Below are 26418 nucleotides of genomic sequence, written 5' to 3' on the forward strand. Positions count from 1 at the left end.
TTGAACCCGGGAGGCAGAGGTTGCAGTGAGCTGAGATGGCACCACTGCACTCCAGCCTGGCGACAGAGCACGACTCTGTCTCAAAAAAAAAAAAAAAAAGTGGTTGATTAAAATTATTTGGTATAGGTGTGGCCACTCACATCAATAATCCCAGCTACTCAGGAGTCTGAGGCAGGAAGACCACTTGAGGTCTGGAGTTCAAGACCAGCTTAGGCTACACAGTGAGCTCTCATTTCACTGCTTTAAAAAAAAAAAGTATCTTGGTGAGGAGACTCACATTTGTAATCTCAGCACTTTTGGAGGCCAAGCTGGAAGGATCACTTGAGGTCAGGAGTTTAAGAGCAGCCTGGGAAACATAGTGACACCCCGCCCCTATAAAAAGTAATACAAATCAGCTGAGCTTGGTGGCACATGCTAGAGGATCTCCTGGTTATTTGGGAGGCTGAGTGGGAGGATCCCTTGAGCCCAAGAGTTCAAGGTGGCAGTGAGCTATGATTAGGCCACTGCATTCTAGCCTGGGTGACAGAGTGAGAACCTGTCTCTAAAATAATTAATGATGATAATAATAATGATGTTATTTGGCCTATATTTTTGTTACTGCTCATATCCGTATTTTTAATGTACTCAATGTGTTTTTATTGATGGTATGGCCTTCAGTTATGAAAAATATGGATATAAGCATAATAAAGACACAGTGCAAATAACTTTAAATAACTTTTTCTTTTTTTTTTTTGAGAAAGGGTCTCACTCTTGCCCAGCTAGAGTGCAGTGGCACAATCATAGCTCACTGCAGTCTTGAACTCCTGGGCTCAAGCAATCCTCCCATCTCAGCCATCACGTAGCCAGATCCTCCAGGTAGCCCAGCTAATTTTTTAACACTTTGTAGAGATGGGCTTGCTGTGTTGCCCACTGGTCTCAAATTCCTGGCTTCAAGCGATCTTCCCACTTTGGCCTCCCAAAGTACTGGGAGTTTACAGGTATGAGCTACTGCACCTGGCCTAATCAACTACTTTGTACAAAGGACAATTTGGGGTTTGTTGCTAATAGTTGGTCACTTTAACTGCATCAATAGGAACATAGGCATAAAACACATTAAACTTCTCTAGGGCAATAGCAAGGTGTGTTCTTTGGGGTATATCTCAATTCTGACTTTTGAATGTCATCACCGGTAATGATTCTGGGCTTACATTATACTTCTTTTTGGGGTATTCAAAATATGAATTTTGGGGGTATAAAGTCAGGCCACAACAGCTTCCAACTTTTCTCATTTCTCTTTTGGAGAATTTAAATCACACCACCAGTTCCACCCTAAAAAACATGTTAAACTCCATTCCATTAGATATTTTATGGATGCCATTACATTGTCCTAGGCACCAAGTTTAAACAGAGATTAAAGGGAAGTCTCTGCTTTAGAAGAACTGACACTCCAGGTCCAGAAGGGAGAAACCAATAATCACAACATGTTACACGGCTCATTCCACAGTATAATTGGAGAGGGGCTTATTCTACCGTTTTCAACAGCACATTTCTATAGCACATCTGATCCTCTGTCATTACCTGTGACAATTTTCCAGCCCTCTCTTTGTTTTTTTTTCCTTCCCCGATCAGCTTGGGATTACAAGGTCAATACAGTAATTTTAGCACTTTTACTTGCATCCTCAGTACTCTTGGCCCATTATTCCTCTGCTCCTCCTGGTCAGTTTATCCCTGATTTTGGATTAATCCAGTCTATCTGCTTTCTGCTCCCAAGGAGATAAGCACCACACAATACTGAAGAAATATGCTGATTAACTTTGTTAAAATTGGTGGTTTTCAGCCTCAGCTGATACTTTATCAATGCTAGGCAAATTTATAACTTGTCCATGGTCAGCTCCATTTTCTCCAAATCTGCAGTGTCTGATGAAAAAGCCTTATCATACTTCCTAAATTCCTCATCTTATTCTCTCCTGAAGATCACTTTGTCTGTTACTTTGCAAAGTCATGATCAGACACTATCTTCAGTTTTCATGTTGACCAATGGTCTATATTAAATCCAAGGCAATTTCCAGCAAGTTTTGCTTGGTTCTTATCCTTTTTTCTTGGCTTATTTCATTCCAGGCATCCTTGGTTTTCTACTTAGTTTCTGTTCCTAACAAATATGGCCCTTGAACTTGGCAGCAGATTCCTGCGTCCTGATTTTTGTCCCTTGGCACAAATTATTCTCTAGGATTTGAATAAACCTGGAATGTCCTAATCCTGAAAGGCCACAGGGTTCAACTCTTGGACTTCTTTTTTCTCTATTGGTGACCTCATCTAATCTTATGGCTTTAAATATGCCTTCCATATGTTAACTCCCAATTTTATTTATTTAGTCAGACCTCTCCTCTGAACTGTGGACCTCTATAACTGCCTACTCAAAAATCCCAATTTGAATAACATGTGCTATTTAAACTTAACATGTTCAAAATCAAGCCAACAATAGAATATTTTTGGGAGTGATGGATATAGTCATTATCTTGATTGTGTTGATGGTTTCATGAGTATATTCCTAGGAAAAAACCCATCAAATTGTATACTTTTTAAATGTACACATTTTTGTACATCAGTTATATTCACTACAGGAGGCAAGGACAAAAGTTTCCTGATCTCAGTGAAGTAATGCATATTTGTAAATTATTGCCTTCAAATGATACATTTTTTGCATATTCTGAAGTGCCTTTTCCATTGCTCTTTTGAAGCGAACTATAATAAATGAAGTAACAAGAAAGATAAAGTTCTCAAATAGGTTGGACTGGACTGTACTTGATTTGGGATTCTGATTAAACCCTCATTAACTCTGACAAACTCAGCTATATGGCATGCTGAGACCTCAGCAGTGGAATAGTAGTACCGGGAGGAGACCAGGACTCATGAGAGTAAGACAAGGAGTCTGGTTCTCATACTGAAAATGTATCCTCTTCTGCCCCAAGATGCTCTCTACAAGATGTTACTCTACAGGATGGAGTAAGATCAGAGGCAGTGGCAATATTCAGACAGTTAAGTCATGTATACTAATATATACTTATAACTAAGTACTATAAGTATTGTTTGGATCCAGAACCAAGCTTTTGAAAAGGCAGGAAGGAGGGTCCCACTCCTATTAAAGGACTGGCAAAAGATAAGCAGGTTATTCTAGTAGGCTGATTCAAACAAAGGCTCTAATCCCAACTGGGGAACTGTTACAAAAACCATGAAAACAGCTGAAAGCTCTTTCATATACACAGGGCAGTGAGGATTGATGTTAGTTCACAGGACACTTGACTGGGGAGCCAAGCACAGTGGATACTGGGTTTCTGGCAACAGAACTAATTTTAGAAAGCACCAAATGGTAGGTTTGAGCTTACTGTATTTTAAGATTACCTGGAAGCCTGGTGTAAGGAAGAGGAAAAATTCCTGTTGGCTGAAGTCACTAAAGTCAGACACGTAAATTATCTTTCAACTTCTGAAACCAATCAGAATCAAGCATATCCCAGTCTATTATAGTCAAGCTCCTTAAGGATTTTTTTTTTTTTAGCCTGGTCTGTTGCCCAGGATAGAAGACAGAGATGCAATCATGGCTGATTGTAGCTTCAACCTCCTAGGTTCAAGTGATCCTCCTATCTCAGCCTCCCGAGTAGCTGGAACAAGCGCATGTTACCACACCCAGTTTTACTTATTTATAGAGATGACAACTTGCTGTTTCCAGGCTGGTCTCTTCCTGGGCTCAAGCAGAGTGCTGGGATTACAGGCATGAGTCACTGCACCTGGTCCCAAGCAGCAGCTATGCTCTGGAGGGTAAACTTAGGCAACTGATCTTAACCAATATCGCCTGAGATTTTAGGAGGCTATGACAGACTAACAGCCTCCTGTGTGATTAGAAATTGCCATCAAGGAGTCAGTAATTGAAACTGAACTTTCAAGTTCAATTCCATTCAAGTTAAACTTTTTGGATCTGACTCTCATTACAGAAATAGTCTTACATTTGTAACCTCCTTGCTCAAGAATCTTAAGGGTATTTATAACATCACAGTTTTCTGTCCTACACCTATCCACCCTGTTGGTACCCAAATCCTCAATATTTGTCTCAGACTCTGAACCATACTGTCTTTGCTCAGTTATTTCTTAGGCCTATTGTCCCAACATCTGTGCTGGTTTAGACTCAAATCCACTTGTTCTATTTTCAAGAATCCTTCATAGCTTGACTTTTCCTTGGCATCTTGTGCCACTATTGACAAAACGGTGTTTTATTTCAGGAGTCTTGGCAGAGCCTAGCACAAGCCAGTGCATATAAATGTGGAGTACTAATTTCGATAGATAATGTGACATATTAAAAAACCTATTGGGAGGCAAGGGAGGTAGAAGGAGCTACAGGAAAAGCGGTCAGAGGGCTCCAAAGCAAAGAGTCTATTTCACAACTTTGTCTTGTTTGCCAGCTTTAACAAAAGGGTAATGGCACTCTTCCTTGAAAACTGGAATCTCAATAGTCTTTTACCACATACTGTATAACAGTGCCTGGCCCTATTCTAGGCACTCTTGAACTAATGAAACAGATCTTAAAATTTCATGCAGAAGTTGTGGGAGGGGGAGAAAGACAATGATTAACAGAGTTTTAAGTACAGCAGGTAAGGGCATCAGAGATCAAGGGTATAAATATAAACGCAAGCAATGCTTTCAACTGCCATCTTACACACACTACCTTCATAGTGAAGGTACATTTTCTATCTCCAAATGTTACATGCCTAAGGCTTCTCTCTCATTTTATTTGGTAGTATCAGATAGTATTATGTAACCCATCCTGCCAAATGACCTCTTCCTAGATTTTAGCAAGCCTGAATGTCTTTACCAGATTGTTTTATCAGTAACCTTCCCTCATGACCATACTTAATAAACTGCTATTATTATTCTATTGTGCTCCTTATTTTCTGTATCTCATTCCCCCATTTCTCAACTTAAGCATCCAGGCTTTCAAAATTATAGTTACATCAAAACTAAATATTCCATGATTTGCTTAGTAACAATTACTTCTAATTCCTGTCTCTCCACTCTTACACTGATCCAAAAACCCTTACATTGTACCCTGCACAAACCCGAAACATTCACTCACAGTAATTTGATTACAAGGCTGGTTAGTGGATTTTCCATTTAATGCTCCCCATGTTATTTCAGGACCTATTTAAAAGTAATAACAAAAAGGAACATAATCCAAAATTACATGTTTTATTTTCATGTTTGTAAAACGAAGAGCTTTTTTCTGGATGGTTTTCTTATCAGCTTTTCACACAACAGTCAAGTAAACCTCGTGGCACTAGCCCTAGAAAAGGAAAAACACGAGATTCTTACAAGACTACAAACATTACAACATATGTAAAAGCATTAAAAGTATTAAAAAAAAAAAAGTATTGTCCTTATAACGGTCCATCTCAGAAGCCAGATCCGTAAAAGTTTTTTTTTCAACAGAAGTTCAGGTTCGGGATAAGATCATCACAGATAAGACCAAGGACACAATATTCACTGATCTCTAAGCAAACAGAAAAACTCCACTTACAGAAATCGTTGCAACTTTGGAACTTCCAAGACAATCTGGCCTCTATCAATGGGCAGACAGCGACCCTCACTGTTGGCAGAAAAAAAAAACCCCAGGATTTTATAACACAACTGTTATAAAATCACGGCAACAAAATTTACTCCACCTCTGAATTACTGGTCTTAATCTCAGAAGCCGAATCCGTACTTATTTTTCTTCAGGTTATCAGCTTCGGGATAGGTTTCATCATTGATTAGACCAATCAGACCTTGTATATGTACACATAATACATTAAACTGCACTTCTGTGACACTGACCACAAACCAAGGTAATGCTAAAAGGCAAGTATTATAGTACAAATACTACAGAAGTTTTAAGCCATACAACCTACTTCAAAATGAAGCTGCTAGTCAGTCACGTTCGACATTCATTATCTTCACTGGCTACTCGTCCACACTCAGAACGCTGTTCACTGACAAAAAAAATTTGATTTAGTTTAGGTGTGGATTAAATGGTATGCTCAATCATAAAGTACTAAAACAACACATACCTGTTAAGAGTGTCAGGTTTTAACCAAGCGATTTTCCATTAAATATTCTCCCAGATGTTCTGGAAGTTTTTTCGTGTATCTAACAAAAAAAAAGTAAATTTCAAACGATGCAACAGTTCCTATTCCTGTAAATCAACAGGTTTACTCCTTTAGTTTGGAAACTAAGCTTAACTAAGCTCTTACCTTTGCATCTTCAGAGCTGCTCCACTGTGCCACTGAAGACAGCGCCATTGTTCCTGCGGGAAATCGGTATTTAAGCATTCTCGCAGAAATGTCACACTCCAAGGCGTTTTTCCACACAAAACCCTTCCCCTTCATTAATCCGAATTGCACACAACGCCGCCTTCGAACAGCTCAGTTTCAATACAGGGTCGAGGCTTCCCATTTTAAAACAACGCCGACGGAAGGCCTTCGCCATTTTAGTAAAGGCCCTTTGCTCTTAAAACTAACCCTCCGCCCCAATTAAGGTGGTTTTTCCGCCGCCCCTCAGGCACATGCCGGAGGCCAGCAAGTTCGGTGCCCGTGGCCGATCAGCGGTTCCTCACGCCAAAACTCGGAGCCTGTGGCCGTCACGACTCAACCTCAGTACATGTGGCGGTCCGGCCGCACGTTTCCCACGTGCAAGCTTTCAACTCTCAGCACTCTAAACTCTTCACTAAGATGGCTTCACAGGATTAAAGCTCTTAACTCGGCCTGCGCCACCATCTTTTGCTCGGATACTGGCCCGCAATACCCACTCACCTACCACCCGACCAAACGCTCGCGAAGGCCGACGTAAAAGACCGAAGTGCGCAGCCAGTAGCTCCTTATATAGCCTCCCGGAGTCAGAACGAGGCCGTCCCGCCCTCTCGCACCTATTGGACATGGAAGTAGACAGGGGTGTGGTCGCGAATTAGCGGGAGCGCGCGCGGTGGCTCTTCTGAGGCCCGTTCCGCGTTGTGGAGCGCGCCGCAGGCCGGCCGCGCGCCCGGCCATTTCCCGGCGCGCGCCCGCAGGCGCACTGCGAAGCGTCGCTTACGAGTTTGGCGGCCGACTTGGCCCTACGTGGCGCGGGTGTGGCGCCAGAATTCAAACAGCTGCAGTTGGAAACGACGCTTTCGCCTGCCACGAGCCAAGTCCGTCCAGAACAGATTGGGTCCGAGAGTGGACACAAGTTTTGCAGCGCAGGGCGGCCTCAGCTTAGGACCGATTCGAGAAGCTGGGCTGGCTGGCCGGCGCTGGGCTGTAGTGGGCCCCCAGCGGAGGCCGCCGGAGGAGCGGGCGAGCCCTGGCCGCAGCACTCCGGGAAAGGGCAGTTGGCTGGCAGAAACGCTTGGGTGAAAAAGCGGAAAGCGCCACGTGAGAACAGCCCCGGCGTGCGGCCCTGCAGGGCCTCAGGGCGGTCATCAAGGCCCCATGGGGACCCATTCCTCCTCACGCTTCCTCGTGCCAGGCATCCGGTTACACTAAACGTGACCATACAAGTCTCCCTCAAACAGCGAACGTGAGGTTCAATACTCCATTTCGCAGAGGAGAAAACTGAGGCTTAAAACAGCCAGGTAATTTGCCTAAGGTCACACAGCTGAAATGCTTTGCTAATTTTTAACTTCTTTGTACTCAATTAGTTATATTGAAAACGAGAGAAAGGTTAATTTGAGAAGTATCCCTGAATACTTTATCCAGACGACAAACACAAAATTCAAAAGCAGTGCTTTGATTAATTAGCATGTTCGAGTGAATATGTCTGCGTGTGTGTGTGTGCACGCGACATTTGAACATTTCAGTATTTGAAAATTCAGGTCGTTCTTCACTTCTATATTTCAAAGCACTACTTATTAAAGTTGTTTATGTGTGCATTTGATTATGGTCCGATTCTGCTAGAGTGTGGGAGCAACACATCTGATTTTGTGCTCTGCTGTTTATTTTTTCTTAGAACAGTGCCTAGCATTAAGTAGGTTGTCGGTAATGGTTAAATGAATGAATGAATGAACAAATACATTCGGTGGCTTTTTAGAAAATTAGAATGAAGATCAAACTTAACATTCAAATATAGTAGTGAAAAGCACTTTTCTCTAACAGGAACCTATATGATGAAGTATTGACTGGGCCGGGCATTTTGTCGGTTTTTGTATTACTTTGTAATGTCTTACATAAATTTGCATATTGCTCATAGTAAATAGTAAAACAAACAATACAGTACAAAAGGATATAAGAAGCAAAGTAGGCCGGGTGTGGTGGCTTGTGTCTGTAATTACAGCACTTTTGGAGGCTGAGGTGGGAGGATTGAGCCCAAGACCCTGTCTCTATTGTATTAAAAAAAAAAAATTTAAAAAGAGTTAACAAAAAAAGCATAGTGAAAGTATCTTTGCACACGCCTGGGAATCTTCTCCCTAGTTGTACTCTTCAGCAATACCACTGTTAACAGTTTTTGAGACTTCCTATGCAAATGCAAATATATGTACTTCGTTTTTCACATACAAATGGGATCTATATGTTCTGCAACTTGTTTGTCCGTCTTGTAAATATCATAAACATCTTTCCATATCAGTACATATAGATGACTTTTTTTTTCCAGACAAGGTCTCACTTTGTGACCCAGGCTGGAGTGCAGTGGCTCTATCTCTGTTCACTGCAATCGCGGGATCAAGTGATCCTTCTGCCTCAGCCCACCAACCATGTGGGACTACAAGCACGCGCCATCACGCCCTGTAATTTTTCTGTATTTTTCGTAGAGATAGAGTTTCTGCCATTCTGAAGACCACAAACATCACCTGGTCAAAAGCCATATAAAACAGTGATTCCTTACCCTGACTTACCAGTTAAAATCTGGTAAGTTAAAAAATATCAAATTTCTGGGCCCGAACCTGGAACCTTGAAAGCATAATGTTCAAAAGTGGGACCCAAAAATCCACATTTTAAACAAGCATTAGAGGCAATACTGTCCAATTGGAATATAATATGAACCACAAATTCAAGCTACACATGTAATTAAAAATGTAGCCATATACATATATATATATATATATATATATATATATTTTTTTTTTTTTTTGAGAGTCTCGCTCTGTCACCCAGGCTGGAGTGCAGTGGCTCGATTTCGGTTCACTGCAAGCTCTGCCTCCCGGGTTCACGCCATTCTCCTGCCTCAGCCTCCTGAGTAACTGGGACTACAGGCGCCCGCCACCACGCCCGGCTAATTTTTTTTTTTTTGCATTTTTAGTAGAGTCGGGGTTTCACCATGTTAACCAGGATGGTCTCGATATCCTGACCTCGTAGTTCGCCCGCCTCGGCCTCCCAAAGTGTTGGGATTACAGGCGTGAACCACCACGCCAGGCCACACATTTTTAAAATGTAAAAAGGATCAGATGGGCCGGGCGTGGTGGTTCATGCCTGTAAGCCCAGCACTTTGGGAAGCCAAAACGGGTGGATTGCTTGAGCTCAGGAATTTGGGACCAGCCTGGGCAACATGGCAAAACTCCGTCTCTACAAAAAAAAAATCAAAAATAAAAAATTAGCCGGGTGTGGTGGCTGAGGTGAGAGCATAGCTTGAGCCCAGGAGGCAGAGGTTGCAGTGAGCTTGTGCACTGAGATTGTGCCTCTGCCTTCCAGCCTTGGTGACAGAGCCAGACCCTGTCTCAAAAAAAAAAAAGAAAAAAGAAAAAAGGAAAGAAAAATGAAATTAGTTCTAATCTATTTAACCCAAATATAATCAAAGTTTTTTATTTTGACATAGAAACAATGTAAAAATCATTGAAATATTTTCCATTTGTTTTTTGTATGCAGTAAATGAAATCAGGTGTGTATTTTTTACTTACATCTCAATTTGGTCTGTACATTTATTACTTTTTAACTTTTAGGTTTGCGGACACATGCACAGGTTTGCTATATATAGGTAAACTCGTATCACAGGGATTTTTTTATACAGATTATTTTGTCACCCACGTATTATGCCTAGTACCCAGTAGTTATTTTTTCTGCTCCCTTCCATCCTCCAACCCTCCACCCTCAAGGAGGCCCTAGTGTCTGTAGTTCCCTTTTTTGTATTCATGAGTTCCCATCATTTAGCTCCCACTTATAAGTGAGAACACGCAGTATTTGGTTTTCTATTCCTGGATTAGTTTGCTAAGGATGATGGCTCTAGGTCCATCCATGTTCCTGCAAAAGACATGATCTCATTCTTTTTTATGGCTGTATAGTATTCCATGGTGTATATGTACCACATTTTCTTTATTCAATCTGTCATTGATGGGCATTTAGGTTGATTTCATATCTTTGCTATTGTGGATAGTGCTGCAATGAACATTTACGTGCATGCGTGGTCTGTACTTTTCAAGTGCTCAGTTGTCACATGTGGCTGGCCGCTGCATTGGACAGCACAGGTGTAGGGTGATTCATATAGATGTTTGAGAACCACAGTCTTAGGGTAAGAGAGGTACTACATATGTGATATATAGTCCAATCCTTTTTTTAAAAAAAACCTTCCATGTTATTATTATTCTTTTTTATACGGACAGGGTCTTGCTCACTCAGGCTGGAGTGTAGTAGTGTGATCACAGCTCACTGCAGCCTGGAACTCCTCAGCTCAAGTGATCCTTCTGCCTCAGCCTCCCAAGTAGCTGGGACTACAGGTGTGTACTACCACACCTGACCAATTTTTTTTTTTTTTTTGGTTGAAACAGGGTCTTGCTCTGTTGACCAGGCTGGTCTCAAACTCCTGGCCTCAAGCAATCCTTCCACCTGGACCTCCCAAAGTGTTGGGATTACAGACATGGGCCATCTTGCTGAGCCCCGAATTACTTTTGATTCAAAAACTAATAACTGTAACAAGGGCAATGCAAAAATGAAATTAACTCAGAGCCTGATAATTGACAACAGTGCCTTCCTGTGAACGTGGTCAATGACTATAAAGTCAGTACACAACTCCTTTAAGATGTTTATCTCTTCAGGAAACAAAGATGAACTGAGGGATGAAGCCAACAGTTATTGCTCCCACACCTAAAACAGTCAAGCGAATTACTACCAAATATTTGAAGTGGCTTAATAAATATCAATACTGAAATTAAAAGTGTCTTGGAAGTCTTCATTATACTGAAAATAAATTCTTATATTCTATAACAAACTTCCTGATAAGATAATCACTTCAGTCATTTTTTTGAAGAAATGTTCACTGAACCCCTGGTGCATGCACTGTGCTTCAGATAAATCTAATATGAATATACAAAAATCAACCTTGAAGGAATTTGTAGTTTAGTAAAAAGTAAAAGTATCCACCCAACTTTTTACAAAGTTTAGAAATGAGATATTGTGAGGGACACCATTATAATTTTGACCATGAAAATGCAAGGTAGGGAAGGGTACAACATATGGTGAGCACTTGTTATATGCTGTTAGGTTCTTGTATGTGTTAGATCATGTACTCTTCAAGACAATTCTGGTGTGTATTTTTAACTTTATATTAGAAATGAGCAAAGTGAGGCATGGAGATCTCAGTTAACTAATGTTCCCAAGTGTTTCTGACCTTAAATGCATAATCATGTCACCACGGCATTATGTAGCTGTGCTGAAGTAAGAAATGAAGGATGTGATGATGAGAGGAAGAGAGAAGAGAGGAGTGAAGAAGAGAGGAGTGAAGAAGAGAGGAGTGAAGAAGAGAGGAGAAGAGAGGAAGTGGAGTGGAGCCCAGGTGGCTTAGAGAATGGCAGCTAGTTACTGGTTTGGGAGCAAGGAAAATAAGATAATTCCATTTTGGTTGTGTTAATTTTTGGGTGGAACATTGGTTGGTTACGGTTGTCCAATGGACCATCAGAAATGTGGACCTGAAGGCAGAGAAGAATCAGCGCTAGAGGAGGACCATTTGGCAAACACTAATGTAGAAGGGATGATTGAAGCTATGTGAACAGATGAGTGTGGAGAGAAAAGGAAAAAAGAGCCAATAGTGGTGGCCTAGAATTAGAATTAGTACTATAGTGTGTGCAAGTAGCTTACAGTAGACAGCTTTAAAAACATAGTCAATATAAAGATCTGGTTACAAAATTATAAGAAAAAAGTACACAAAGATTTTGGTTAAATCATGGGAGAAACATGTATAAGAAGTTAAGTATTGCAGGCATAATTACCTCATTCCAAAACAGAAAAATAGCCTTAAAAAAGAATTAACAAATTATATGACAATTGAGAAACAAAGGAATTGTATCTCTTAGTCTAATATTCTTTTAAAATTTTTCCCCAATATCTGATCTGGCCAGTAAATTCTAGGTTCCATGGTAGGACAGCCAACTGTAAATCTTATGAATACTCCAAGAAATAGTAAAGTTAAAGAGTTAAATTAGGGAAAATATCTTGTGTATGTGGAAACATTAAGGAGGCAGGTTGGTTCTTGAGTCTGAAGTTCAGAAGAGAGGTCAGGGCTTGAGTGTCATTGGCATGAATAAGGAATTTAAAGCCTGACACGAGTGAGATCATCAGAGAAAATATAAATACAGAAGAGGAAGAAGCCCAGGACAGGACCCTGAAACACTGCAAAGTTTAGAGTTCTAGTAGAAAAGGAAGAGCAAACAAAGGAGACGCCTTGGGAAAACTGGAGAATAATGATACCTCACAAATGAAGTAAAAAATTTTAGGAAGAGGTAGGTGAATTGGGTTCAATGTTTCTGAAAGATCAAGTAAGAACAGAAATGACCACTGGATTTGGCAACATGAAGATCACTGGTGATCTTGTAAACACAGTCTCAGTGGAATCATGATGATGGAAGTCTACTTGAAGAGATTGAGGTAAGAAGGCAGAAATGGGTCACTAGGTAGAGAGGGATGTAAGGACAAGGCACTCCTTTGTAAATCGGAAATACTAGAGTATATATGTTCATGGGAGTTATTTAATAGAGGGACAATATTTATGATGCAGGACAAAGAGGCAAAAGTTATAGGAGCCAAGCCCTTGAGAAGCCAAGAGGAGATCCTTTCCAGAATACAAATGGAGATCTTTGATTGGAATAGGGACACTTCATCTGTTTCATTTGTTGAAAGAGAAGGCAGGTATTGGGAAAGGCTATCATGTGCAGCCTGTCCACCCATTCATGGCCACATGAGTGTGCCTTGTGACATGGGCCTGGAAGACTTTTTTTCTTTGAGATAAGGAGCCCTTACATCCTGAGTTGGACATGTCACCTTATTTGGTAGTATCTTTCCATGTTCCGGGCTTGATGTGTACTTCTTTGTTCTTTGTTCTGCTTAAAGTATGTGCAGCATACAGCACCTGGCCAATCCCAGTACTATTACCTATTCCTAGTTGGGAAGGAAGGCGTTTCTTTGCCCACAGCCCAGGTAGGATGCATAGAGACCATTATGCTGTGTCAGCTGCCTGGCAAGACCCACTGCGGGGTACCATACTCAAATCGAAGCTAATCTTGCTCTGTCTCTTCTCTATGTGAGTAAAGTGTTGTTCTATCCAGTACCTCTGTGAATTGTCTTTCCTGGTGATCCTGTCACCTGCAAACCATGCAGTGGGATGACATCCTCGGACTGCTCCTCCTTACGGTAGGCAACAGGTGTTACTTGCTCAACAATTTGGCACAGCAAGCAGGGTCTGCCAGTCCAGCCATCTCAGGATGGTGCCAGCTCCCTGAGGGGATGATGGGCTGACTGAGCTGCTGGCTTCCCTCTGGTTGCATGGGGGGGTACATGGGAGTTGACATTCTCCCTGTTAACAAGAATAAACTGGTACAATGGATGAGGGTAGAAATGCAAGAGGTGGGCCCTATGAAAAATATAGGATAACTATACCTTGGCTCTGGCTAGCCAACTTTACACTCCCAAACCATCTGCCGACTCTCACTGTGTCCCAGGGGTTGCAGAAAATGCCTGAGGGGAATCAAAGGCCCCCACACAGGAAACTCCTCCTGCTCTGGTCACTTACAAGTCCCAAGTAAGACCTGTTTTCAGTATCACGTAATCATCGATGGTGTTGCTGAAAATGAAACTTAAAATGAGTACCTTCCTTGAAAATGAAATAAGACTGAAAAACAGACATGGGCGGAGGCCAGGGGAGTCCTAGGTGGCTTTGGTAGTTACTTGTTTGATGAGGTGGTGGTGTACGCTTTAGTGTCTCATACTGAGTGGCTCAGTAGAGGTAAGCTAACCACTGACCCCCTGCTGCAACATTATTTTGCTTACATTGAACAGGACAACCAACAGGACAGGGATAGAGATGAGTCCTAGCTGCTCTTGATCTAGGTTGAAAAGATCTTGATAATGGTCTTCCCAACTGTGGGGGACTTCCTAAAATCCACTCGAAAGCCATCCATAAAGCCAAAATCACTCTTAAGGAAAAAGTCATACCTGACTGTGTGACCCTGCTCCCAGCATATGGATGATGCAGTGGAAGCCTTCATGTGACAGAGGTCTCCCCAAACCTGAAGACCCCATTATCCCTACTGTTGTTTCCTGAAATGATCATGGGGAAGCAATGGAAAAACTCCACTGAGTGTCCAGCTTTGGGATAAAAACAAAATGGTTTCGGTGGTTTCCAACAACTTGAGCTGAATGGAGTTCTCAACAATAGGAAGCAATGTCCAGAGACCAAAAGAGGAAACCAATGGATGTCAAAGGGAAAAAACAGAGAGAACAGGGCTGACCCACAGAATAATATGGCTTTCATTGTTAAAACGGGGGATAGACAAGGCCGGGTGCGGTGGCTCATGCCTGTAATCCCAGCACTTTAGGAGACCGAGATGGGTGGATCATCTGAGGTCAGGAGTTCGAGACCAGCCTGACCAACATGGCAAAACCCCATCTTTACTAAACATACAAAATTAGCCGGGTGTGGTGGCGCATGCCTGTAATCCCAGCAACTCCAGAGGCTGAGGCAGGAGAATCACTTGAACCTGGGAGGTGGAGGTTGGAGTGAAACGAGATTGCGGCATTGCACTCCAACCTGAGTGAAACTCCATCTCAAAACAAAAAAAAAGCCCGAGGGATAGATGAAAGAAAGATTGATGGGATCCCTGTAGAAGATCTTGGCCAATGCTATCAGGCGGAGAGAAGTGTCACTAAATTAGAGGTTAGGATCCTAATCTTAGCCATAAAAACAAAAGTGTGGGCTCATGAGATTGAAAAGATTTAGAATCCTGTATAGTGTCAAGTCCCTGAATATGGGGACTATGACTTCTCTGTGCCCTGAACAGGACAATCAGGAAGACAATGTTGACAGTGAATACAGTGAGTCAGACAGGGAGTAGGTATGATGTACTCACCTATACCCTGACCTTAATTAATTAATTAACTTTCTGAGATGTAGTCTCCCTGTGTCACCCAGGCTGGAGTGCAGTGGCATGATATTGGCTCACTGCAACCTCCACCTGCCAGGTTCAAGAGATTCTCCTGCCTCAGCCTCCCAAGTAGCTGGGATTACAGGTGCCCGCCACCATGCCTGGCTGATTTTGTATTTTTAGTAGAGATGGGGTTTCACCATGCTGGCCAGCCTTGTCTTGAACTCCTGACCTCAAGTGATCCACCCACCTTGGCCTCCCAAAGTGCTGGGATTACAGGAGTGAGCCATTGCACCTGACCCTGACCTTAATTTTTTCAACAAAAATAGAACTAAGGGGGATAAAACTAAGGTCTCTAGGTCCCCACTGGGGACCAGAGCCCTATGCTCCTGCCAAGATAAAAAAAAAATAAAATAAAAAGCAAATCTAAACTTTTTTTTTTCGATATGGAGTCTTGCTCTGTCACTCAGGCTGGAGTGCAGTGGAGCGATCTCTGCTCACTGCAACCTCTGCCTCCCGGTTCAAGCAATTCTCCTGTCTCAGCCTCCTGAGTAGCTGGGACTACAGGTGTATGCCACCATGCCCGGCTAATTTTTATATTTTTAGTAGAGACAGGGTTTCACCATATTGGTCAGGCTGGTCTTGAACTCTTGACCTCAGGTGATCCACCTGCCTCGGCCTCCTAAAGTGCTGGGATTACAGACCTGAACCACCACACCTGGCTGCAAATCCAAACTTTGCCCAGATGGCAATAATCCTGGGACTCTGAAGGAGTAAGGGTAAACTGATGGAGACAGATTCATATGCTTTTGGGTAGGGCCCTTTGGGCCATTTTGGGCACAATGTATTATAGGTATTGACGTTTTGGTTACTTGCAGCATCGCTGCCACTTCAGGAGATATGCTCCCTCACAACAAAGGATTTAAGCCATAACAGTGAGATATGTCAGCTCCCACCTACCACCAAAGTTATCCAAGCCCCAGCAGATTATTCTACAAAAACAGTACTACATAACAGGTAAATGAAGGGACATGACCCTGTTGATATAAAACTTGCTGCAGGCAGAAGTTATGCATCACTTTATTTCACTGTAACAGCCAAGTCTGGACTGTACAAAAGGCCTCAGGATCCTGGAGGTTGACAGTAGACTACCAAAGATTATATGCTTAGGTGCCACCCTTGGCTCCTGTGTTACCTGACATCATTACTATCACTTAGGCAATGGTGGCCTACACAGAGACCAACACATTATTGATCTGGCCAAGGCCGCCTTCTGGATTCCTTTGTAGGATAAATATCAAGACCAATTTGTATTCACATAAATGACCTACAATACACTTTCACTGTAGTTCCACAGGGATACATCAATTTTCCTGCAAAATGCCACCAATAGGTAGGGCTAGATCTGTAACAAGAACAGTTACCCTCAGATATATTTGTCATTCACTGTGATAATGACATCTTCATTGCTGGCCTGACTGAAACAAACAGGTTGACCAGGCCCTACCTAAGCTCATAGACACCATGGCATGTAGACTGAGCCCTCAAGTCCAAGGCTCAACAATTGGAGTTCCTAGGAGCCGCCTGGCTGGTAATCAGAGTATTCTTTTTAAGTAAAAAAAAAAAATTACTGTCCTTGATAGCACTCATAAATAAGAAAGGAGCTCAAAAGCTAATGGGCCTGTTTGGATATTAGAAACAGCATGTACCATGTCTGGGTATTCTTTTGGTCCCTTTAATCAAGATTACTCAAAAAGTGGCCACCTTTAAATGATCTGTGGATCATTTAAAGGTGGCTTTAGAGCCCCCAATAACAACAGGCTCTAAAGGTCATACAACATGCAATGATATGGGTCCTGCCAGTAGGGCCAAGGAAGCCTGTCAGAACTACAGATCTCACTTACTCCTACTGAGATTGAGCCTGTGATAACAAGATACTCTTACTTGGATGTATTGATCTCGTGGGTTTTAAACTTATAAATTACCTGAGGCAGCCAGTTACACCCCCTTTAAATGGCATCTATTAGCCTGCTTTTGGGACCTGATGGAAACAAATAATCTGACCATTGAAGTGCTGTATGTGACCTTAAAACCTAAGCTGCCCATCCTTATATGGGTACTCACTAATTCTGTTAATAAAACAAGCTCAGCAAAGCTCTGTCATTAAATAAAAATGATATATCTAAGAGGGAGCCTGATTGGGGGCCCAAAGGGTTAATCAACTCCATAAACAAATATCTATTTTGCTGGAGGAGACTAATGACCCAAAGGGGATCCTTCCTTCCCAATCTTAACTAAATGGGTCTCACAGTTAAAAGATGTTCCAGCAGATGGTATGGCTTGGTTCACAGATAGATCCTTGAAACTGAAGTCCAATGGGACACTGTGGCTATCTGCCTCAAGGATGGCCACCTTCTGAGACCAGATAAGAACACTGTCTAATGGGTTGAACTTTATACAATGCTGTCTGTACAGGCCATTCCAACAGCAAATCCCTCCTATGTATTTGCAGACTCATGGGCCTCACAAATGGGCTAATCATAGAGTCCAGTGTCTAATGGATGAAGAATTAGACCACAAAAGGCTCCCCTATGTGGAAACAAAAACTGTGGTAACAGTTTGCAAACTAGAAAGGAGAGATGAACCTTTTATGCTCCCTATCACTCTCAAGCAAAATGTAGGATAGTAAAATGATAAAGTGGGTGACTCAAATAATGCCAATGAAACATGGCACTTCAATGCATATTAGAAAATACTGAGGTCAGATGCAGTTGCTAACACCTGTGGTTCCAACTACTCAGGAGGCTGAGGGGGAGGATCGCTTGAACCCAGGAGGTGGAGGCTGCAGTGAGCCATGATCATGCCACTGCACTCCAGCCTTGGTGACAGAGTGAGACCCTGTCTCAGAAAATACTGAGTTTGGAGTGGGTGGAGAATTAGGCAGATGCCTGATTAGGCTGTGCCTCTGAAATCCCAATCTCAGTATACCCAACCATTCTTTTTCTTTTTTCCCACTGGAACACACTACTCAGGGGTGGTTTGTGGTCTGTATTGCAGTGGCACCACCAGTAGGGTCTCTGATTCAGACCTGAAGGCAATGCTACCTTCAGGTGCCTCCCTCTTGTGGATTCTGTGGAGATGAGGGAAGGAGTGATAGACTGTCAGGACACTAGGATTCCCCTGGTTGTGTTTGGAACTCCCAATTCCTCCATATAGGTGGACAGTATTTTAGGGCATGTCAAATTTGTTCAGGATGTGACCTTCTTCCCTGAGTTGGATGATTAGGGCTGAAAGGTTAGGGTTAAGCAATGGGATAGTGGATCCTCATGAAAATTGTAGCCTCAGGACACAAAGAGCCTTGGTAGCTATATTTGAGTAAGTGTCATCCCAGGTCATTGAAAAAGAGTGTCTTTGGCCTCAGGAGGTTTATGCAGAGGGGATGGGTTAGGAATATTAATCTTTCCTCTTCTCATTCCTGCTTTGCCTGGCATGACAACACTGATGAGAATCAGCACAGTTGTGGTGAGAAGTGGTGAGCTCAAAGTATGCAGGATTTGCCACCCCACGATGAAATCCCTTTCATCCCACACTCCCATTGTAGTGGCCTGGCCAGTGCACAGTGACTCGAACCTTTTCCAAGCCATCCAAGACCAACAAAACTCACTGAATTCACTAGCCAAGATGGTGATGGGCAACTGAATATCCTTGATTATTTGCTGGCAGAATAGGGTGTTTTTATGTTATTGCCAACACGTCTTGCTGTGTATGTATCAATAATTCAGGGAGGGTAAAAACTGAGCTGGAGAAGATCCACACTCAGGAAGACAGTTAACATCTATACACTCACAGTTTCCTTGGACTCGTTTTAATCTATTTGGCTTGATCCAGGCACTTGGGGTTCCTGGGTAAGTGCCTAGTTAAGCCCAAGTGCCTGTTTCTGTAGTAACCCAGATGGAATGCTGTCTCAAAATGACAAGGAGTCTCTGAGATAAACTACACCCATAATGAGTTGTTCAGAGGCCCCACAAGAACCAACTTCACCTCCAAATCCTGGTCAGGTTAGTGGTCCTACCAAATTTGATGTGCGTTACCTGCTATGTCAGCATCCAAGTATGGATTAGGGGTTGGACTGTTGGGAAAGACAGTTGTGCACAGCCTGTTGACCCTTGCATGGCTGCATGAAAGTATGCCTCAGGTCTGGAACATATTTTTATATGGAGATAAGGGGCCCTAGGACCTATGCTGGGCATATCTCCTTATTTGGGAGTATCTTTCCCTATTCTGGGTGTCATCTGTACTTCTTTATCCTACTTAAAGAATGTACATTATATGACACCTGGCCAGCCCTACTGCTCTATCTGTTCCCAGTGAGAAGGGAACAGGGTCCTTTGCCTGTAGCACAAGAGGGATGTGTGAAGACTATTACCCTATGTCAGCTGTCAGGCAAGACCTGCTGCCATGGCGGACCAATGCACACTATTGAAACTCATCTTGCTCTCTTCTCTAGGTGAGTAAAGCATTGTTCCTTTCAGTGCCTGTGTGAGTCATGTCTTTCTTAGTGACTCCAATACCTGCAAATCACATAGTGGGTTGACATCCTGATGCTGCTGCTCCTGATGGTAGGCAACAAGTGTTGCTTGATAGCAGGATTTATAAGTACAGAAAATAGACGTCCTCAATCATTTGTATTTTCTTAAATGATTATGAGGCAAGGTCATCAACTGAGAAAGGAAAGTTGGCAAAAGAAAGGAAAGAGAAAAGAAATGTGAAATTGTTATTATGCAGAAGAGAAAAGCAGGCAGACTAGGGAAGTAAAGTAGGATTGACTGGCAGTCTGGAGTGCCCATGAGATTTATGGCCATAAATGTAATGTGAGTAAAATTGTAAGCTTTCTTTTTCTAGAGGTATTCAGACACTTGGGTGCAGGTGTGGAGTATGTGGGATTAATTAGGGTCAAAGCTTTGTCAGGTAAGAAAAGGAAGAAAGAAAGGGCTGGAGGAGTTAACGGCTTTTGCAAGGAAATGATTTTAGCGGTGAACAAAAATATAAGGTGGGTAAGGGAATGCTTTATAGTGAAAAAGGGATGGTGTTCCTGGACTGAAAATTTTATTAAGATCAAAGAAGAGCTTCTGTGCAAAGACTAGAAGTGATAGGACATGGGCGGGCTAGAGAATAAGGTTCTGGAATTTGGGATTTTGGAGGTAGTATAGTTGTTAAAGACAAGAATCAAAGTATTACCATGGGAGTGAGTGGATGGTTGAGATAGAGTGGTAAATTGATCATTGGAAGGAAGACTCATTGGAGGTTGAGAAACTGAGAGTCAAGTTGTTAGGTGGATCATCACTGAATGTTGACAACACTACTTATGTTGATAGGAGTATTGGTACAAGTAGACTATAAGACAGGTGCTAGAGTCATCAGCACTGTGAAGATTATAGCCTAGGGAGTTGGCAGATGACAGCAATGAGAAGAAGCTAGTGCTAAAATATCCTGGTCTGCATAAAAGATTATGGGGCTTTATAGGAGGAGAGTTAGGATAAGGTTTGGGAGCCACAATAAAAAGCAAAAGAAGCACTTCTCCACCTCCAGATCTGAGTTCCGTGGGTGATTCATTTTGGGACATTTAAAGTTTGAAATGTCTGGAGATATCCAATATTAAATACCAAATATGCCGTTGAATATACAAGCCTGGAATTTGGAAGAAAGGTGAAGGGTGAACAAATTTGGGATTTGTAGTAGAAATTCATCATTTTTGGTCACCTAGCATACACAGTGATTCTCCCTTCTTTCAAATTGTCTCATTTTTTTTTTTTTAGTGTGGATTTACCCTTCATTTATTCTCAGCTTATATTATTTGGATCTACTTACCCTAATCAGGTAGGCCCTGATTGACTTAACCACTCAACAAACCCCACCACTTGGCTACAGTAATTGGTCTGCTGTGATGAACACAACTCACTGTGAGAGTTAGACTGGACATTTTTGCCTAATTATTGGAAAAAAGAAACTTTCTTTTTCCTATTGTGCATTAAACATGGAGGATGTGAAATCTGAGAGTGCTGCAACCTTCTTGTAACCATGAGAGAAGAATCTATTCCATTTGAGAATTAAGTCAACACTCTGAGAGGAAGAGAGAACAGCTGAGCTGTGAGGTGGAGAGAACAAGGTTGTAGGCATAGCATTTGAACTTGATTGATTCCTGTGGCACTGGCATTTAGCCATTCCTTAGTAGAAATCAGGTTTCCCCAGAAATCAGTCAGTATGGAAGAGGGATACACAGGATATGGATACTGAATGGTGTGAATACTGAAAGGTATAATGCATAGAGCCATTACTATAACAGTCTCTGACAATCTGTTTCTACTAATTCTTAGACCCCTTGAAGCTCATCCGTGGTGCAAAGGGATAAATTAATCCCACTTTACCCCATACAAGAAAAAAAAATCAGCTATGCTAATTATCTTACATTTCTCATTCAAGATCAACTCCTCAACATTTTCCACAGTGTTTTATGCTACAGGAAGCTGACCTAGATGAACAGCACTAATGAGTTCCCTTGTCCTCTGGCTTCCCATTGGTTTGGGCTAATAGGGAGCCGCAGCAAGAGATTAGAGGGAGGAGGGAGTTGCTGTTGACATCCATTGAAGGGAAGTTTCTGTCAAGGTGGCCATCTCATACCTTTCCCCCTTTCCCTTGCACCTTCAGGCCCAGAAGTAAAGCTCACCGAGGCCCAGGATACTATTACTAAATATTTCTTTAAGACAGAAAGTAAAGGCTAACAGAGATACTATAATCTTTTTTCCCTACACCTTACTCACCTTGTAAATAGCCTCTTTATTGAACTTTTCTCAAATTATCCATGTTTTCTGTTGGGACTCTAACTAATATTTACCTGATGAACTAGTTTTAAGTACCCTTAAAAGCATACATGCACTCATATACATAATAAAGAATATTCTTGTCTTGTCACCTTGGCCAATTTGAGTTAATCTTTTCGGTTTCTGTATACCAGCTTGACCTCGTGGTTGATACATATATTTTTAACCCCATCCTCCAGTGTTATGCAACATTGTCTGAAGGAAAGCTATCTTTCAGTATGTCCTTGGGTACCACCTTACATCTGTCCATTCTACTGCAGCTTCTCACAAGTCAATTATAGGCAGTGTTAAATAAAATGTTCAGATCATTCTTAAGCACTGATTAGAACGGCTGCAAGCAAATGCTTGCTTAGAAACTGGCTGAGAATGCTTATAGTAACCCAATTTTATACCTTGTTGAATTCTATAACTTGTTGGTAAATTTTATACAATTCCTGTTAGATGTTGTTTCTAACTTCTGTGACATACATCCTAGAATTTTAAATCCCTGAAATAAGGTTTGCAAGTGATGTTACATTGACCCTTTCACCCCTTAGCTTTACAATATATGACCATGTGTTATGTATTTTGAGCTGAGCTCTGGTTTAGATAGTTTCACAATTCTTTAAAAGACAAACAGATAACAAACAGTTATTATAGATTGCTCAAAGATGTTTTAAGAGGAAGTCACGGCCATAGTTATGTATTTTATTAAAGTAATTTATCTTTTTTTCTTTCTTTTTTTCTGGTTTTACCTTTCTTTCATTTTTTTTATTATTATACTTTAAGTTCTAGGGTACATGTGCACAATGTGCAGGTTTGTTACATATGTATACATGTGCCATGTTGGTGTGCTGCACCCATTAACTCGTCATTTACATTAGGTATATCTCCTAATGCTATCCCTCCCCCCTCCCCCTACCCCATGACAGGCCCCGGTGGGTTATGTTCCCCTTCCTGTGTCCAAGTGTTCTCATTGTTCAATTCCCACCTATGAGTGAGAGCATGCGGTGTTTGGTTTTTTGTCCTTGTGATAGTTTGCTGAGAATGATGGTTTCCAGCTTCATCCATGTCCCTACAAAGGACATGAACTCATCCTTTTTTATGGCTGCATAGTATTCCATGGTGTATATGTGCCACATTTTCTTAATCCAGTCAATCTTTGATGGACATTTGGGTTGGTTCCAAATCTTTGCTATTGTGAATAGTGCTGCAATAAACATATGTGTCCATGTGTCTTTATAGCAGCATGATTTATAATCCTTTGGGTATATACCCAGTAATGGGATGGCTGGGTCAAATGGTATTTCTAGTTCTAGATCCTTGAGGAATCACCACACTGTCTTCCACAATGGTTGAACTACTTTACAGTCTCACCAACAGTGTGAAACTGTTCCTATTTCTCCACATCCTCTCCAGCATCTGTTGTTTCCTGATTTTTTAATGATTGCCATTCTAACTGGTATGAGATGGTATCTCAATGTGGTTTTGATTTGCATTTCTCTGATGGCCAGTGATGATGAGCATTTTTTCATGTGTCTCTTGGCTGCATAAATGTCTTCTTTTGAGAAGTGTCTGTTCATATCCTTTGCCCACTTTTTGATGGGGTTGTTTGTTTTTTTCTTGTAAATTTGTTTGAGTTCTTTGTAGATTCTGGATATTAGCCCTTTGTCAGATGAGTAGATTGCAAAAATTTTCTCCCATTCTGTAGGTTGCCTGTTCACTCTGATGGTAGTTTCTTTTGCTGTGCAGAAACTCTTTAGTTTAATTAGATCCCATTTGTCAATTATGGCTTTTGTTGCTATAGCTTTTGGTGTTTTAGACATGAAGTCCTTGCCCATGCCTATGTCCTGAATGGTATTGCATAGGTTTTCTTCTAGGGTTTTTGTGGTTTTAGGTCTAACATATAAGTCTTTAATCCATCTCGAATTAATTTTTGTATAAGGTGTAAGGAAGGGATCCAGTTTCAACTTTCTACATATGGCTAGCCTGTTTTCCCAGCACCATTTATTAAATAGGGAATCATTTCCCCATTTCTTGTTTTTGTCAGGTTTGTCAAAGATCAGATGGTTGTAGATGTGTGGTATTATTTCTGAGGGCTCTGTTCTGTTCCATTGGTCTATATCTCTGTTTTGGTACCCGTACCATGCTGTTTTGGTTACTGTAGCCTTGTAGTATAGTTTGAAGTCAGGTAGCCTGATGCCACCAGCTTTGTTCTTTTGGCTTGTCTTGGCAATGCGGGCTCTTTTTTGGTTCCATATGAGCTATAAAGTAGTTTTTTCCAATTCTGTGAAGAAAGTCATCAGTAGCTTGATGGGGATGGCATTGAATCTATACATTACCTTGGGCAGTATGGCCATTTTCACGATATTGATTCTTCCTACCCATGAGCATGGAATGTTCTTCCATTTGTTTGTATCCTCTGTTGTTTCATTGAGCGGTGGTTTGTAGTACTCCTTGAAGAGGTCCTTCACATCCCTTGTAAGTTGGATTCCTAGGTATTTTATTCTCTTTGAAGCAATTGTGAATGGGATTTCACTCATGATTTGGCTCTCTGTTTGTCTGTTATTGATGTACAAGAATGCTTGTGATTTTTGTACATTGATTTTGTATCCTGAGACTTTGCTGAAGTTGCTTATCAGCTTAAGGATATTTTGGGCTGAGATGATGGGGTTTTCTAAATATACAATCATGTCATCTGCAAACAGGGACAATTTCACTTCCTCTTTTCCTGATTGATTATCCTTTATTTCTTTCTCCTGCCTGATTTCCTTGGCCAGAACTTCCAACACTATGTTGAATAGGAGTGGTGAGAGAGGGCATCCCTGTCTTGTGCCAGTTTTCAAAGGGAATGCTTCCAGTTTTTGCCCATTCAGTATGATAATGGCTGTGGGTTTGTCATAAATAGCTTATTATTTTGAGATACGTTATATCAATACCTAATTTATTGAGAGTTTTTAGCATGAAGGGTTGCTGACTTTTTTCAAAGGCCTTTTCTGCATCTATTGAGATAACCATGTGTTTTTTGTCTTTGGTTCTGTTTATATGCTGGATTACATTTATCAATTTGCATATGTTGAACCATCCTTGCATCCCAGGGATGAAGGCCACTTGATCATGGTGGATAAGCTTTTTGATGTGGTGCTGGGCTCGGTTTGCCAGTATTTTATTGAGGATTTTTACATCGATGTTCATCAGGGATATTGGTCTAAAATACTCTTTTTTTGTTGTGTCTCTGCCAGCCTTTGTTATCAGGATGATGCTGGCCTCATAAAATGAGTTAGGGTGGATTCCCTCTTTTTCTATTGATTGGAATAGTTTCAGAAGGAATGGTACCAGATCCTCCTTGTACCTCTGGTAGATTTCAGCTATGAATCTGTCTGGTCCTGGAATCTTTTTGGTTGGTAGGCTATTAATTATTGCCTCAATTTTAGAGCCTGTTGTTTGTCTATTCAGGGATTCAACTTCTTCCTGGTTTAGTCTTGGGAGGGTGTATGTGTCAAGGAATTTATCCATTTCTTCTAGATTTTCTAGTTTATTTGTGTATAGGTGTTTATAGTATCCTCTGATGGTAGTTTGTATTTCTGTGGGATCGGTGATGATATCCCCTTTATCATTTTTTATTGCACCTATTTGATTCTTCTCTCTTTTCTTCTTTATTAGTCTTGCTAGCAGTCTATCAATCTTGTTGATCTTTTCAAGATACCAGCTCCTGGATTCATTGATTTTTTGAAGGTTCTCCTTCAGTTCTGCTCTGATCTTAGTTATTTTTTGACTTCTGCTAGCTTTTGAATGTGTTTGCTTTTGCTTCTCTAGTTCTTTTAATTGTGATGTTAGGGTGTCAATTTTAGATCTTTCCTGCTTTCTCTTGTGGGCATTTAGTGTTATAAATTTCCCTCTACACACTGCTTTAAATGTGTCCCAGAGATTCTGGTATGTTGTGTCTTTGTTCTTGTTTGTTTCAAAGAACATCTTTATTTCTGCCTTCATTTCGTTCTGTACCCAGTAGTCATTCAGGAGCAGGTTGTTCAGTTTCCATGTAGTTGAGCGGTTTTGAGTGAGTTTCTTAATCTTGAGTTCTAGTTTGATTGCACGGTGGTCTGAGAGACAGTTTGTTATGATTTTTGTTCTTTTACATTTACTGAGGAGTGCTTTACTTCCAACTATGTGGTCAATTTTGGTATAAGTGCAGTGTGGAGCTGAGAAGAATGTATATTCTGTTGATTTGGGGTGGAGAGTTCTGTAGAT

The 26418-nt window shown here is 41.4% G+C and overlaps 1 long non-coding RNA gene and 2 other non-coding genes across 3 annotated transcripts; all 3 read right to left on the reverse strand.

The window, feature by feature from the left end:
* Nucleotides 1-5200: 5200 nt before the first annotated feature.
* LOC741657 (uncharacterized) lies at nt 5201-7349 on the reverse strand. The gene is made up of 7 exons (XR_680870.5): nt 7090-7349; nt 6813-6925; nt 6255-6307; nt 6072-6150; nt 5913-5993; nt 5543-5611; nt 5201-5308 (listed from the first exon to the last, which is right to left on the reverse strand). It is a non-coding gene; the product is annotated as an uncharacterized LOC741657 (long non-coding RNA).
* LOC112209654 (small nucleolar RNA SNORD50) lies at nt 5415-5487 on the reverse strand. Its single transcript, XR_002944477.1, has one exon. It is a non-coding gene; the product is annotated as a small nucleolar RNA SNORD50 (small nucleolar RNA).
* On the reverse strand, nt 5707-5776 carry LOC112209655 (small nucleolar RNA SNORD50). Its single transcript, XR_002944478.1, has one exon. It is a non-coding gene; the product is annotated as a small nucleolar RNA SNORD50 (small nucleolar RNA).
* Nucleotides 7350-26418: the final 19069 nt, after the last annotated feature.

This window comes from Pan troglodytes, chromosome 5, assembly GCF_028858775.2.
Source record: "Pan troglodytes isolate AG18354 chromosome 5, NHGRI_mPanTro3-v2.0_pri, whole genome shotgun sequence".
Classification (NCBI taxonomy): domain Eukaryota; kingdom Metazoa; phylum Chordata; class Mammalia; order Primates; family Hominidae; genus Pan; species Pan troglodytes.